Here is a 14059-nt window from a genome sequence, read left to right as displayed (position 1 = left end):
CCTACTATCAAACATGCAAAAAAGGAAAGAATTGTAAAATCGAAAAGCAGACAGGATGATATCAACACGAATCTTTTCACTCTTTTACAAATTTAGCCCCGTTAAAAAAGGCACGCTCTCATCAAAAACAAGATTTGAACTAATTTGGGATAATTGTATCTTCATATTTTTCAAATTCCAAAAAAAGTACCCGGTGCCCTATAGCTGAATGTTGCAATATTACAAATTACTCATAAAGTCAATTGTGTAACTTAAGAAGAAAAGCAGATGAGCTTACATATTTGCAGATTAAATCGACATTACTTCACCATCCAATTATCACAAATTAGTTCCAATCGTGTTCGTAATCATAAACAGTAGAAAGTGGATTCCTTTACAGTCCATGATGCAACATCAAAGAAGGAAGGAGAGCGGGGATATGTTTGATAGAAAAACAATTGAAAATAAATTTGATTTAAAAAAAAACACTGACTACAATGCCATAATGGCAGATGACAGCCTATGTTTTGATTGACAAGTACTGTTCATTCTCATGACATCGTCTGTAAAGTGAAAAAAACAAACAAACAAACAAACAAACAACAAAAAAAAACGACGAGAGATATGCATTGACGTATAAAAACAGACATACAGCTATAGACTAACTCTTTAACGAATTTATCCTGATAGCAGACGAAGACTAACTGGAAAACATGTATTGATAGAAACTACTTGAACACACTGGAACAAAATGGCTGTTGAATTCAAAAGAATCATGTTCAGTTTCAAATACGACTCAAAAATAATCAGGGGAAAATTTACGGGTGACTACAATCAGACGTCTTGCTTTAATTTTTAGAAGTCAAATTTTAATGGCTGACATGATGTGACAGCACTATAACATTTATCGGTCGAATATAAACAGCTGCCTAGTTATCCCATATTCTACTAAAATTAAATTGGTGAGCATTGAAATTGTCATCTAAAATTTTCTCCAATACTTTGTCTGTAACACTCATGATTTCATCAATTATTGAAGCAATTTTACTGTGAGGTTTGAGTACGGTCATAAATTTTGATTTGAATCAGAATACTGTAAATTTCGGTAAATAACATGCAACGACGTAAGTTTTTTTAATAAACCCACTTTCCCCATTTCATGGAGAGTTTTCTCTCATTAATGATAAATGCTAGCCTTTCAAGCGTACAACTTTCCGGTTAATGCGTGACTCTTTGAGTAATATTGGTTTGGTTGTCACAGCGAGGTTGTCAATATGTTCAATAAATGTAACCGTGTAGAAATTTCCCGCGTCACTCTATAGTATCCGCCGGGACAGAACTTAAATTACGAGCCTCTATCTAAAACACAAGAAGATCTCTTATTCATTTCAAACAAGTATGTCAAGGAAGACAGGGAAACTTTTGAATCGATTTGATTTGTCAGCTACACTGAAAATTTCATTCGTGTTTGTACGGTTTGAGTTGGCGGAGACCAACACACGACAGACACAATGCAGGATGAATCTTTGGTTGACCTGAAATTAGTGACTGAATTGCAACAGAAAAAGTTAAATTATTTTAGTCGAATCTTGAAGTTAATATTGCATTTTCACGGTAATAGAGATATATCCTTTCTGTCACCGATATCTCAAAGTGTTGTGATTTTTATTCACAAATGACGTAAATAGTCGTGTGAAGCCAATTACGGTCACGTGGCCGGTCTTTTGAAAAACAATATACTCTTTGGTGGGGATGTGCAAGTCGTTGCGAGAAGGGACTCTCATATTAGTGCAAGAATTCCTCATTATAGTATTTCTAAAACCGATGATACACAATTCATCGGTATTTTGCAACTGTTACATTATACATTACATGCATTGGTGGCTGTATTAAACGCATTCATTTCATTTTGTTTATTTTAACTGAAGTCAACATCCATCTCGATCTCACACTTGTCTAAGGTGGTTGAGGCTACCCACAATGCAAAGTTGTTGTGAAGACATTTCGTGTTCATTATTTCTGTGCTACAGTAAGCGTTACCAAGTTGAAGAGGACAGGCGGGAAGGTAAGATTTGTCTTGATTACTTGTTTATCTTTCTACAGCTTGGCGCAAAGTAAAAGTTAGTTCATTAGCAAAAAGTTGCACGAACGCTATATGTAGATTGCGACGCGATATCTCAGTAGTACACGTCTATTTAGACTTACGAGACATTCGCAAATAGTCCCAGCTCAAACTTGGTCAGCAGTTATACCGTATCGACCTGTGTCGACCTGAATACACCTTGAATTGTGTTTACAAGACAAACTGCTTAGCAATAAGCCACACCCGACGACGATAATACCTGGGGTTTTTGACCAGTTCCCGGACATATATACACGAGCGATATAAAACAATCAAATTATTCTTAATTTGTAATGTTATCAACAAGTACAGCTACTGTCCCTTCTGATGTTATCTGTCTGTTCTCTATTGTCATTTAAATATGTCTTTGTTGTAATTATTCATTATTATACACCTACGTCTGTAACATATGGAGTTTCGTCGTAGAGTAAGTTTCGGTATCAGAGGACGGGGAGTCCAATAACTGTAGGTGTTATTGGACGCTATTTGACCTTTAACCTCAAAACACCTTTACGTCAACACGAGGGGGAAAAAGTGAATATTTTACAGTTTTTCAAAAATACATACTTCTTAACGTTCATTACTTCACAAAGTATATCATGGTCAGTCAAAAACCTGTGAACTTGAGTGAAATTATGCTGCTGATGGAAAATTTCTACCAAATGCACTGCGCAGCGTGAGTTGAAATTTCGTTCTATGCGCCAAGCGGACGCGCTGAACGCGTTCCCAGGCTGCTCGCTCAGTGCAGTGAGCGACGGGCATTCAAAAAACGCCTATATTTCGACTTTTTTAGGTAAAATTGAACCAAAAGGTGTATAATAATAAGGGTATTCACAAAATACCGGATTTATATCCTTGTACATCATACGCTACGTTATTGTCCTCGACTCTAACGCGTCTCGGACACTACCTCCGCTGCACGATGTACTCGGACATAAATCCTGGTAATTTGTCATACAATGCAGGATTCGCGGCACAATTTTTTTTTCGCCGAGGTCTCCGCTACGTATCGATCGCTATCGGGGTAGCGCAAAAATCAAGTAATCTTGAAATAAATAGATTTCAAGCCGTAATGTATTAGTGCGCTGGTACAAGTTTTAACGATTGTATTATGTAATAGAAAAGCCGGACTTTTTTTTCAATCTTACACTTGACATTATGGAAAGCCGGAACTTTTTTTGTAATTGAGTACCTACTTTCAAATTGTCTATAAAACCTAGTAAAATGAAATGTGCAGCATTTGAAATCAAATAAATCGGTGTCGGTTACGACGCATGAAATAAAGGGATGGTTTTGGTTAAACCGTAGATTTCAAATTAGTACAAGTGTGAAATCTTTAATCGGTTTTTTAATTTTTCATAAACGACCGCAACTTTGCTCAAATTTTTAAAAGAATATAATTACATTTACAGATTTTTGAGCATTATGAGGTAGTGGACATTTTTCCCATTCAGAATATGCTCAAAATCGGTAGCCCATAGAACACAAGCTAGCGGAGGGTAGCCAACGGGTAGCGGACAAGTTTTAGACTTTATTTTCATTAAAAGATTGTTTGGAGGAGTCAAAATCAGTAACTCATAGGAGACAAGGTAGCGGAGGGTAGCGGACATTTTTTTCCATCCTGAATATGCTTAAAATCGGTAGCCCATAGAACACAATGTAGCAGTGGATAGCGGACAAGTTTCAGACATTATTTTCACAAAAAGATTGTTTGGAGGAGTCAAAATCAGTAACCAATAGGAGACTAGGTAGCGGAGGGTAGCGCATATTTTTTTCCATCCAGAATATGCTCAAAATCGGTAGTCCATAGAACACAAGGTAGCGAAGGGTAGCGGACACTTTTCCCAACCAGAATGTGCTCAAAATCGATAGCGCATAGGACACAAGGTAGCGGAGGGTAGCCAACGGGTAGCGGATAAGTTTTAGACATTTTCACTAAAAGATTGTTTGGAGGAGTCAAAATCAGTAGCCCATAGGAGACAAGGTAGCGGAGGGTAGCGGACATATTTTCCCATTCAGAATATGCTCAAAATCGGTAGCCCATAGAAAGCCAGGTAGCGTAGGGTAGCCAACGGGTAGCGGACAAATTTTAGACTTTATTTTCATTAAAGATTGTTTGGAGGAGTCAAATCAGTAGCCCATAGCAGAACAAGATAGCGGAGGGTAGCGGACATTTTTTCTCATCCAGAATGTGCTCAAAATCGGTAGCCCATAGAACATCAGATAGCGGAGGGGTAGCGACGGGTAGCGGACAAGTTTTAGACAGTATTTTCACTAAAAGATTGTTTGGAGGAGTAAAAATCGGTAGCGCATAGAACACCTGGTAGCGGACGTGTAGCGGACAAGTTTCAAACATTACATATTGTTTTGAGGAGACAGAATCGGTATCCCATAATACACAAGGTAGCGGAGGGTAGCCGACGTGTAGCCGACATTTTGTCCGTGCAAACTTTGTGTAAAACAGTAGCCCTAAGGATCCAAGGTAGTCTAGGATAGAGTAAGGGTAGAGCACATTTGGCCAACATATTTTCCATCATGAATGTTACCATAAGCGGCATCCATTACAACACATGGTGCGGGCGGGGAGCCGACATTAGTTCCTACATAGCTTAAGACTTATCACAAATGGTAACCCATAATAGACACAGCAATTTACATTCCGTTCATTGCGACGGCATGCTGACTCCTATAGAATTTATTACACATATATTACATTTCGGAGCTGTTTTGAATAAAAGTGTGACACCAGTTTTGAATTGTCCTTCCCGCGGCAACGTAAACTTACAGAATGTTTCTTTGAAGTGTCCACTTTGTGGCAAAACATTGAAAAGATAAGCAAAATGTGAATGGATGGTTTGTATTGTCATTTATTAATTTTTTTTAAAACGATATAGCAAATCATCTATTTAAGCAATAATGTACCCCTCCCAGCTTATAATGGACGAAAGCAAAATTTGCACAACAAGGCGGAGCCGAGTACATTATGGAGTGCAAAGTTTGCTTGATGAGTCCATTGTGGGAGGACGGGGATATATTAATGCTATTATTTTATAGTTTTTGAGATGTCACTAACTTTGAAGATGTAGAAAACATCTTTGGTAGCAATGATAGATAATTGGATACATTATCTGTAAGTATCGGAGGGTATGAGGTCACAAAATTCACTGGTATTGACCATGCCGGAAAATGCAAGAGAGTTTGACCGGTTAAGAAGGGCTTGACTACGCAGTTTCTGCGTAGTGAAGCTTCATTACGTATTCATGGTGACCCCTGGCCAGCTGTCAATAACTTTGGGGGCTTTTGTCTTTTGGCCTGCTTTGCATATGCGTCGTTGGACACGACCTGCCAATCACCCAGGTAGTCAATTAAACTATTGATTGACTGTTTACCGACCAATTAACACTATCCAGCAGTATCAGTCATATTTTAATCGCGTGGCCCGGGTGGGCACAACGTAGGAACGCGTGTATTTCTATGTGTACGTTTCACTTGTAGTGTTGTTTGTATCATCGTGCGTTTGAAGTCCTTGTTTCACCTACAGTATTACCTTCAAGGTGACGGGCTTACTATTAATGTTCAGTATCATTGCACCGAGTTCTGCCCACGGTGAAAACCACCTGTTTTGCCTACTAATTACTGCCCGTCGCTGCCCGTCCTGAATGTAGCCTATCATAGCTACAGTAATCAGTCAATATATAATACCCCGCGCCTTATACTTTCTATATACACTTGTAAAATCATAGTCCGAGCCGTAAAATTGTTGACTTTCGATCCGATATACAGGTTGATCGTTGAATCGCACCGGCGCATCCATGTTTACTTGCCCAATAAGCTTACTACTCTGCAAAGGGTGGGTAGATGGAATTCCAGGGCCAAAATGAACACCGGGGCGAAACTTTTTGTGAATCCATGTGAAAACATAAATCATTTATCTGTTTTGATATATACTCCTTAATTGTAAGTTTGATCAAAACCGAGACCACATTTAAGGGCTATGCGGACTGTCCATGTACGCACACACAGGCAACTAACGGTGAATATCAGCGTCAGCGGCATAACTATCGGGTCGTAAATCGATCGGCGGTTTGGGGGCCCTGGACTATGATTTTATAAGTTTATATCACAAACAAATGTTGTGGAATATTAAGATATCGACCTATTACTGTATTGAAAAGGCCAATTTCGTGACGGGCATTGCTAGAAGAATGACGGGCAGGGACGGCAGTAATTAGTAGGACCGTTTCTTTGAATACTGTTCGATATTAAGTGACGGTCAAACTTTGGGTGGTGCGCGTGACCAGCGGCACTGACACAAACTGGTTTGACAAGCATATAATTCAGGTTTTGTTCAGTGTTGTTACCATTTGTCCGTGGTGGAAAACATTGACGGAAAACCAGAGAAAACGGTCCCGCTCCGAGAACAGCCCCGAGACGGGGACGGCCACATTGTGGTGTTGTTTGTACCATTGTGCGTTTGAAGCCCTCGTGTTATCTACAGTATTACCTTCAAGGTGACAGGCTTACTATAAAAGTTCAGTGATCATGGCACTGAGTGTGTTACATTTCATGATGTAAATCACGCAATGTTTTTTACATATATCGCAAGGATTAGTTTTCGCTTTCTTTTGCCCTCGCGAACTTTGCGAAAATTTCTCGCTCTGAAAAAATTCCGGCCACTGTATCATTGAACCCACTCATTTTTTTCTGGGTGACCTGTGACCAAATGTACGTAATAGTGAAGTCGATCATGCGGGGAAATAAAGGAGTATTAAAAGCGAAGTTCTATTCGTCTATGTCCATTCATTTTCAAAAGTCAAGGCAAAATGGTGATCCTGAATGATTTCATGACATTGGGCGATAGAACTTTAATTTACTCTGCAGTGCGCCTGTTCGATACACAAACATTACGACACTTTTGTCAGGGTAGGTATTAAATTTGGTCTGGCCGAGAAAAAAAAGGCATACAAGACCATAGTCCAAGTTTTAGAAAAACTAACTGGGACACGAACGGGATTCGTGAATCAAATTTTGTGAGCTTTACAAGCTGTCTGGTTCATGGCTTATTGTGCACTGGCCGCGTCTTTGCCCTTGCCATCATGTCATTGAACTTGAAAATGGACGCATCAATTTAAACGATTTCTTTTTATGAATGTTCTGTAAGTTCATAATCAAACACCGATCTTTGTCGGCACGCTCAACATGAGAAGAAAAACTGCCGAAGTGACGATCGGTTTCGGAGCACCCAATAGAATTTCCACAAATTAACAAGTGTGTGTCATTTGTTTTGACAAGTGTGCGTAACTTTCCATCATTCTATTGTGGTCACCGTGAAGGCGTTGTCACGTAACTCGTCAACTGCCGAAACCGCGGACGCGCCCTGGGGGGGGGGGAGTGTTGACATAGTACAACAAATAAAGTCATCTGGCATTTGAAATTTCTGTAGGCTCATATCGAAGTCGGGCGATTAAGTGTACGTCGAGCTTAAGGAATGTGGTTACATTCGCGATGTTTTATTCGAAATCATTTATTCTAGGGCAAATGCACACAATTTATGCCGTGGAAATACTGGCCGCTCATAAACAAGACAATAAACTCAATATGTGTGCATCTTTACTTTTATTGTCAAAGTGCCAACGACACCTACAAAATACAGAATAGTTCAGTCGTGGTATTTGCAACTCTGCCATCAGACTGGTCAACCGAAAATCAACCATAGGTGTCTTTTGGCACGCGTATACGCCAGACACCTAGGCGACGGTAATCCGCACCACTTATCACTATCTTGAAGGCACTCCTCCCCCTATACCACTGGCGATCCCGCCCTCAAGGCAATACGTCATTCGACCGAGCACTGTTATTGTAATTTCCTGCATAAAATTAACAGCGAGGTCAACCGGTCAAACTCTCTTGGCATTTTCTCTCATGCAAAGCTATAATATATTATTACATCTCAACTACAGTACTGATATCGTGATTGGATGACACTCCGCAACCTAACATTCCAAAACAGTGTGATATAACGTGGTTTGAATTGCTATTGCCCTTTTGCCGGCAAGCGGTCCGAACGCCATTGGTAGCGCACATACGCACAGTACAAATACTGGATTTTGTGATGATTTCAAATTTTTGATGCAATAAAGTTAACAACACATGCCCTCAGGCTGGTTCTCTTGACCAAAATATTGATTATACTCTTGGTAGTAACAACAGTGATCCGGAGCGATCCACGCAAGAGATCTACGCCTATCCCCGGTCATCCCATAGAGCATTTCCTTGGTCGTGTCAAACTCTATATGTACAGTAAACAACCAAAAAATGCGATTTATGTTGTACAACGTATTGGCGTACAAGACTGGCATATATCAATGAAACTCAAAATGAATGTTGTATTTCATAATTTGGCCACGAAAATATTTGTCAGGGTGAAACCTTTAATTGAGTTTATTAGAATCATGAACGTTCACTGTGTGCAATTCACCACGGAACCTTTTAAAGAACTTTCAGACCAATCTGGGACTAGTATACCTAAGGGAGCCGTCATTATTCACGGCCTGGGGATCGTAAGCATGTGAGGAAGTAACTCAAAAAATCGAAAACTTCAAGAGGGTTGCTTAAAATGTGAAGAGGAAGAAAGGGGTTACTCAATTTTTGGAGCAAAATAAATTGAAACACTCTCAAATTGCACCATGGTTGCACCCATCAATTTCTCAAAGTTTTCGATGCGAGAGGGGGACATCCCCCTACCGTGCTCTCCCCTTAGGGTGTTCTAACAGTTTTATGAGTTTAAAAAAAAAACACCTTTGAGGCTTTCAGGTTGCACCAGGCTGCACCATTGCACAAATCAATTTCTCAAAATTTTCCACGCAAGATAGTGAATATCCCCTGACACTCCCCCTCAGCCTCGTGCATGTTATTCCCCTTGTACTTTCAAACTCTGCCCAGTCATATATCCTAGTGAAAACCCAGTCATGATACCCATCCAAATAAACAGTACTATGTGGTTAGATACTGGTTATAGCGTGAGCTTTAATATCTATATTTCGTTGTCACTTTGAATTTCATTTAGTTTGTGTCACCTTTTTCAACCGTCATTAGATAACCGATTATAATAAAGCAGGGCACATCAGAATTTGAAAGATCTTTAGGCCTACTAACGCTGTATTTTTGTAAATTTTACAAATACGTGTATTGGTATTTAGCTTTTCTAAGAGGGGGAGGTCAGTCAAAATTTCTGAGTTAGAGAGGGGGGTTACTCAAATTCATCATGGTTGGCAAGAGGTACTCGAAATTTCGGAGTTTCCGATGAAATTACTCCAACCCACCCCACCCCCACCCCCGCCAGACTATAAATAATGACGGCTACCTAACAGTCGCATGGTCGAGTTACACGAGGCACCTCGGTAGGCAACGCGACGAGCAACACGGTAGGCAATTCGAGTTTCCCGTGGAGTTGCCTCGTTTGTATGATATCGTCGCGTCGTCGGATGAGGTCAGGCGACGCCGCGTGGAAAACCGACACGTTGGATATTTAGGCGACAAGTCAATCATCATCATCATCATCATCATCATCATCATCATCGTCATCGTCATCATCGTCATCATTATTTTATTACCATATTTAATATTAAAGAAATATAATACAATTCAAATTCCGCAGAATACACGGACAATAAGAAGCAACGAATATAGTCTTGTGCTAGTCGAGCCTAGCCTGTTAACTCATATATATGTACATTGTATTGATGTATGTATTGATGTATGTATATATATAATATATATATATATATATATATATATATACATATATAATATATAATATATATATATTATATATGTAACTTTGTGAATAGAAGATGGTAACTGTGACAGTAAAAAATCCCACAAAGTTAGATGATGACAGCTTGAATTCGTTTTACCTTCGTACTTAAGCACATTAACATAGAGCAAGACATTCTCATAAAAGATGGTTTTGTGAACTTACACCTAGAAATTTGATTTCTTAACAAAATTCAACAATGTGTTCTATAGTTTTGCACCTGTGTAAGATATTGAAGATTGACCTGCAGATGTATACATTCATGGAAATAGTACATTCATGTCCACCTTTGGTGGGGGGGGGGGGGTATCGTAGCAATGGTCTATGGTGTTCGCGGTAACTTTTTCCTCCTTGCGTGCGGCATACGCATTTAATAGTCTGCTAAAATTGCGTAATGGCTGTATGCATGCGTAATTTCACTTCCGCACTCGATTGATGGAAAAAAAACTGACTACAAAATACGATGAGCCGTTCAATAAATCTACACTACCAATTCGGATTGTACGATGTACATGTAACATTATTTTAATGTAAACAAGTTCAACGAACAACTTGAACAACTGGGCTGTGTTTCAAACATGCTGAAACGTAACAGCGAAGGGTATACATGCGGCCGTCAAAACACATCGGGCAACCCAAAGGTTAGAGGTATTGCAGCTAATCCAGGCACTAGCAGTGTTCGAAATTTATACATTAACATCAAAACGTAACTATGGATATTCAGTCTTGCACTGCTCTTGGTAGCCTGCGTGTGGTTGTGGATGGAATTTTTTGGTAACCGGTGCATCATCATCACGGCTCACGGCTTCACTTTGGCGCTGATCCCCTGTTGTTGTATCGGCGACAACAGGACAATACGTCGTGGATTCCGACATGGGTTCAATTTCACTGCGCTTCTCCGTGTTCCTCCATGTTGGGTTGCACAGAAATGTCTTTCAATTGATCTCTGAATCATTTTTTCACGGACTCTTTGATCAAATTTGGGGACAGCGAGACGCGATCATCATAAACGGTTGGCATTTAAGGTTCCAAGACAAGAAATTGACCATTTAAACTAACAATTCTCTAGTGTTTAATAAGCTCAGAACCCCCGTAAATTATATATTTTCAGAAAGCGTAGATATAGGGGAACATTTTGAGTACCATAGTGTTACTATTGTTGACATAGCTATCACGTGACAGGTAATTTGCATAACCTTTCAAAAATCGGGTTTCCCTATGTTTTGTTTCAATGCTTTGAGATATGTGGCTGAAATTTGTGTGAGTGCAAGCTGTCCTAAGGATCTTCCAAAGTGTGTCTCAGAATTTTTTTAAACCTTCTTAAACAATTTTTATGCCAGAAAAACTTCCAGAGCAGTGAATTAACCGTAGTTGATTTCTTTAAAATTGTGCTCCAAAAAAATAAGCAAGATATAAAAAATCTGAGACACACTTTGGAAGAGCGTTGTGACAGCTTGCATTCCAGCAAGTTTGAGTCAGGTATTTTGAAGAATTGAGACAAAACATAGGGAAAACCGATTTTGAAAGTTATGCAAATTACCTTGTCACGTGTTAGTTATGTAAACAATGGTGACACTGTGGTTACCAAAATGTGCCCGTATATCTAGGCTTTCAGAAAATATATACATTACGGGGGTTCTGAGCTTATTAAATGTTAGAGAATTGTTAGATTAAAAAGGTCAAATTTCTTGTCTTGGAACCTTAATTTGTTGCAACATTTCTGTCAGTCACTTACTTTGCGTCCTATGTTTCAGAAACTCGCCTGAAAATTAGCAACGTATACGTAGTTCATAGGCACAGTTGATATGATAACGTGCCTTTTAACTACGATATGCCGATGTTTCAGACAACGCCCAGAGAATCCGAAACTTTCCACACAAATGAGTGATTGACAGAAACGTTGCAACAAATTTAATGACAAGCGGGCACTAATATCCTCTGGTTCTCACAAGGCTCAGTCACGAGGAGTGCTTTTGGAAACATTTACTGTTTTCATTTGCGAATAGAAAACGCATAACAATGAAAGAAATGCGTAGAGAGAGAGAGACAATTCCAATGCGTGAATTTGCATTTTTTGTGTAAACGCTAACACTCTCGATATTATGAAAATAATATGTTAAGTAGTAAAGAACATTTTGATGGAGCAAATCAAACATAAAAGTACAGATCAGCAATATGCAGAGCTTATGAACATTCTGAATACGTAGATTTTAGAACAAAGGTGAAGATGGCTCTCTAAATTCAGAGAATATTATACTGCGCATACACATTTTCTTAGCGATATAAATTGGATTTAGATACGATGAAAATGTATTCCCCATACGTCTGAGCCATATGTTACATGGGTTGAATAATGATATATAGTGCAAAATGAGAATACTTTGTGGTACAGCGTGTCTTAATTTCAATAATATTCCGGCCTTCTTTCTTATCATCGGCGTTTACCTTTGTAATGTGTTGTTTCCATGTAAGGTGCTTAATAATTACCCCCGACAAATGACGCTTAGTGAATCTGAACTAGAGGTTGATTTTCACACACAGATAACCCTGTAAATACACCGCTCTACGTTTTTGATGGAAAATACATAGTTTGTCTCATTTATGTTTAAGGTGAGTCTATTAGCGTCACACCAACGTGTTATATTCTCAAAAGATTTTCTACTGGTGAAAGATCAAAACAGTTTCATTAGTATATATATGAAAAAGGGTTGAGTCTGCAAATAGCCGAAAGTCGAAGTAATCGCAATTTTAGGAAGATCATTAATGTAAGAAAAAAGAGTGTAGGACCAAGTATTGATCCCTGTCTCCACATGCGACAGGTAATTGAACTGAATTAATACAATCTACAGACACATGTTGATATCTCTGACAATAAAGGATTTCCTCTCACACCATAATATAGGAGCTTTGCTAAGAGGATTCGTTGTCAATGGTATCAAAAGCCTTCGAAAAATCTGGGATGATTCTTATTGTACTATATTCCTGGTCAATTTGTGATGTCAGGTGCCTTAGTAAATTTATAAGAGACAACTCTGTACTATGGTTCTTACGGAAACCATACTGATGCTTATAAAAAGTCATGATTGTTAAAATAATTTACTAGCCATTATTGACAGTCTTATCCAGAATTTTGCTAATAAGAAGTAACGCTGAAATAGGGCAAAATTTTGCAGGAATCTCTTTTGGACGATTTAAAGATGGGTACTACTCTAGCAACTTTAAGAGCATCTGAAAATTTACATTTGCAAAAGAAAGATTGAAAATATGACAAAGTGGAGCTGCAATATGTTCGGCAGCATTGACTAAAAGCTTCGCAGAAATGTTGTCATACCAAGCATGGTGTTGGATCACCTATTGGTATAACCAATATAGTCAATGGGCCATCACAGTCTATTGTCTCCCAAATACCATCTTCCCCTGGGCACTTCCCGTCACTATGTTTTCCACTTAGCTAGGATATTCGGTTATCATAATGTGCTTGTTTGTCATTGATCTGGCGGTGGGTATGAGTGTTGGTCCTGTTGCCATGACACTGCAATAGCAAAAATCTGACATTTCCGAAAGTGCCATGACACTAAAGGCATATGTATTTGTTGGTATTTGAAGCTGGCAAGTTAATTGCAATCGCAATATAGGTCATCGAAGGTCATGGCCATACCTACTTTGGGTCGTTGCCAAGGCAGTGCCCTATCGAAAAAACTTTTTTAGGGAAAAGGAGGAAAAGCTATATGGCTTATATCATATACCTTTGGAATAAAAATGCACAAAACACAATCTAAGTATCTACAAAATTAGGCCATCTATGCAATGCTTGAGCAATACAGCGCTGTAATTTTTCAAAGTCAAAGTGCAATTTAAACTGCAGAAATTGATATTTAAAGTCACTTTCCACAGGTAGAGCAGCACTCTTTACATAGCATGGTTAAACCTGTATTACGCTATATTGAACTTTGCCGGAACACCACTCCCCCGATATACGAACACACAATATTGTCAGAAAGCTGAGTATCTGACCTTATTTCTAAGTGCAGTTGCAAGCTGAAACTCCTGAATGAGGTTTTGATCTCCGATAACTTTATGACATGGTCATGTTTCTTTTCAAAGATGAATCTAGGCTCTTTCCATGTAAGTCCTTAGTTTTA

The sequence above is a fragment of the Ptychodera flava genome, chromosome 1, assembly GCF_041260155.1.
Source record: "Ptychodera flava strain L36383 chromosome 1, AS_Pfla_20210202, whole genome shotgun sequence".
Taxonomy (NCBI): Eukaryota; Metazoa; Hemichordata; class Enteropneusta; family Ptychoderidae; genus Ptychodera; species Ptychodera flava.
This window is presented reverse-complemented; position numbering follows the sequence as displayed.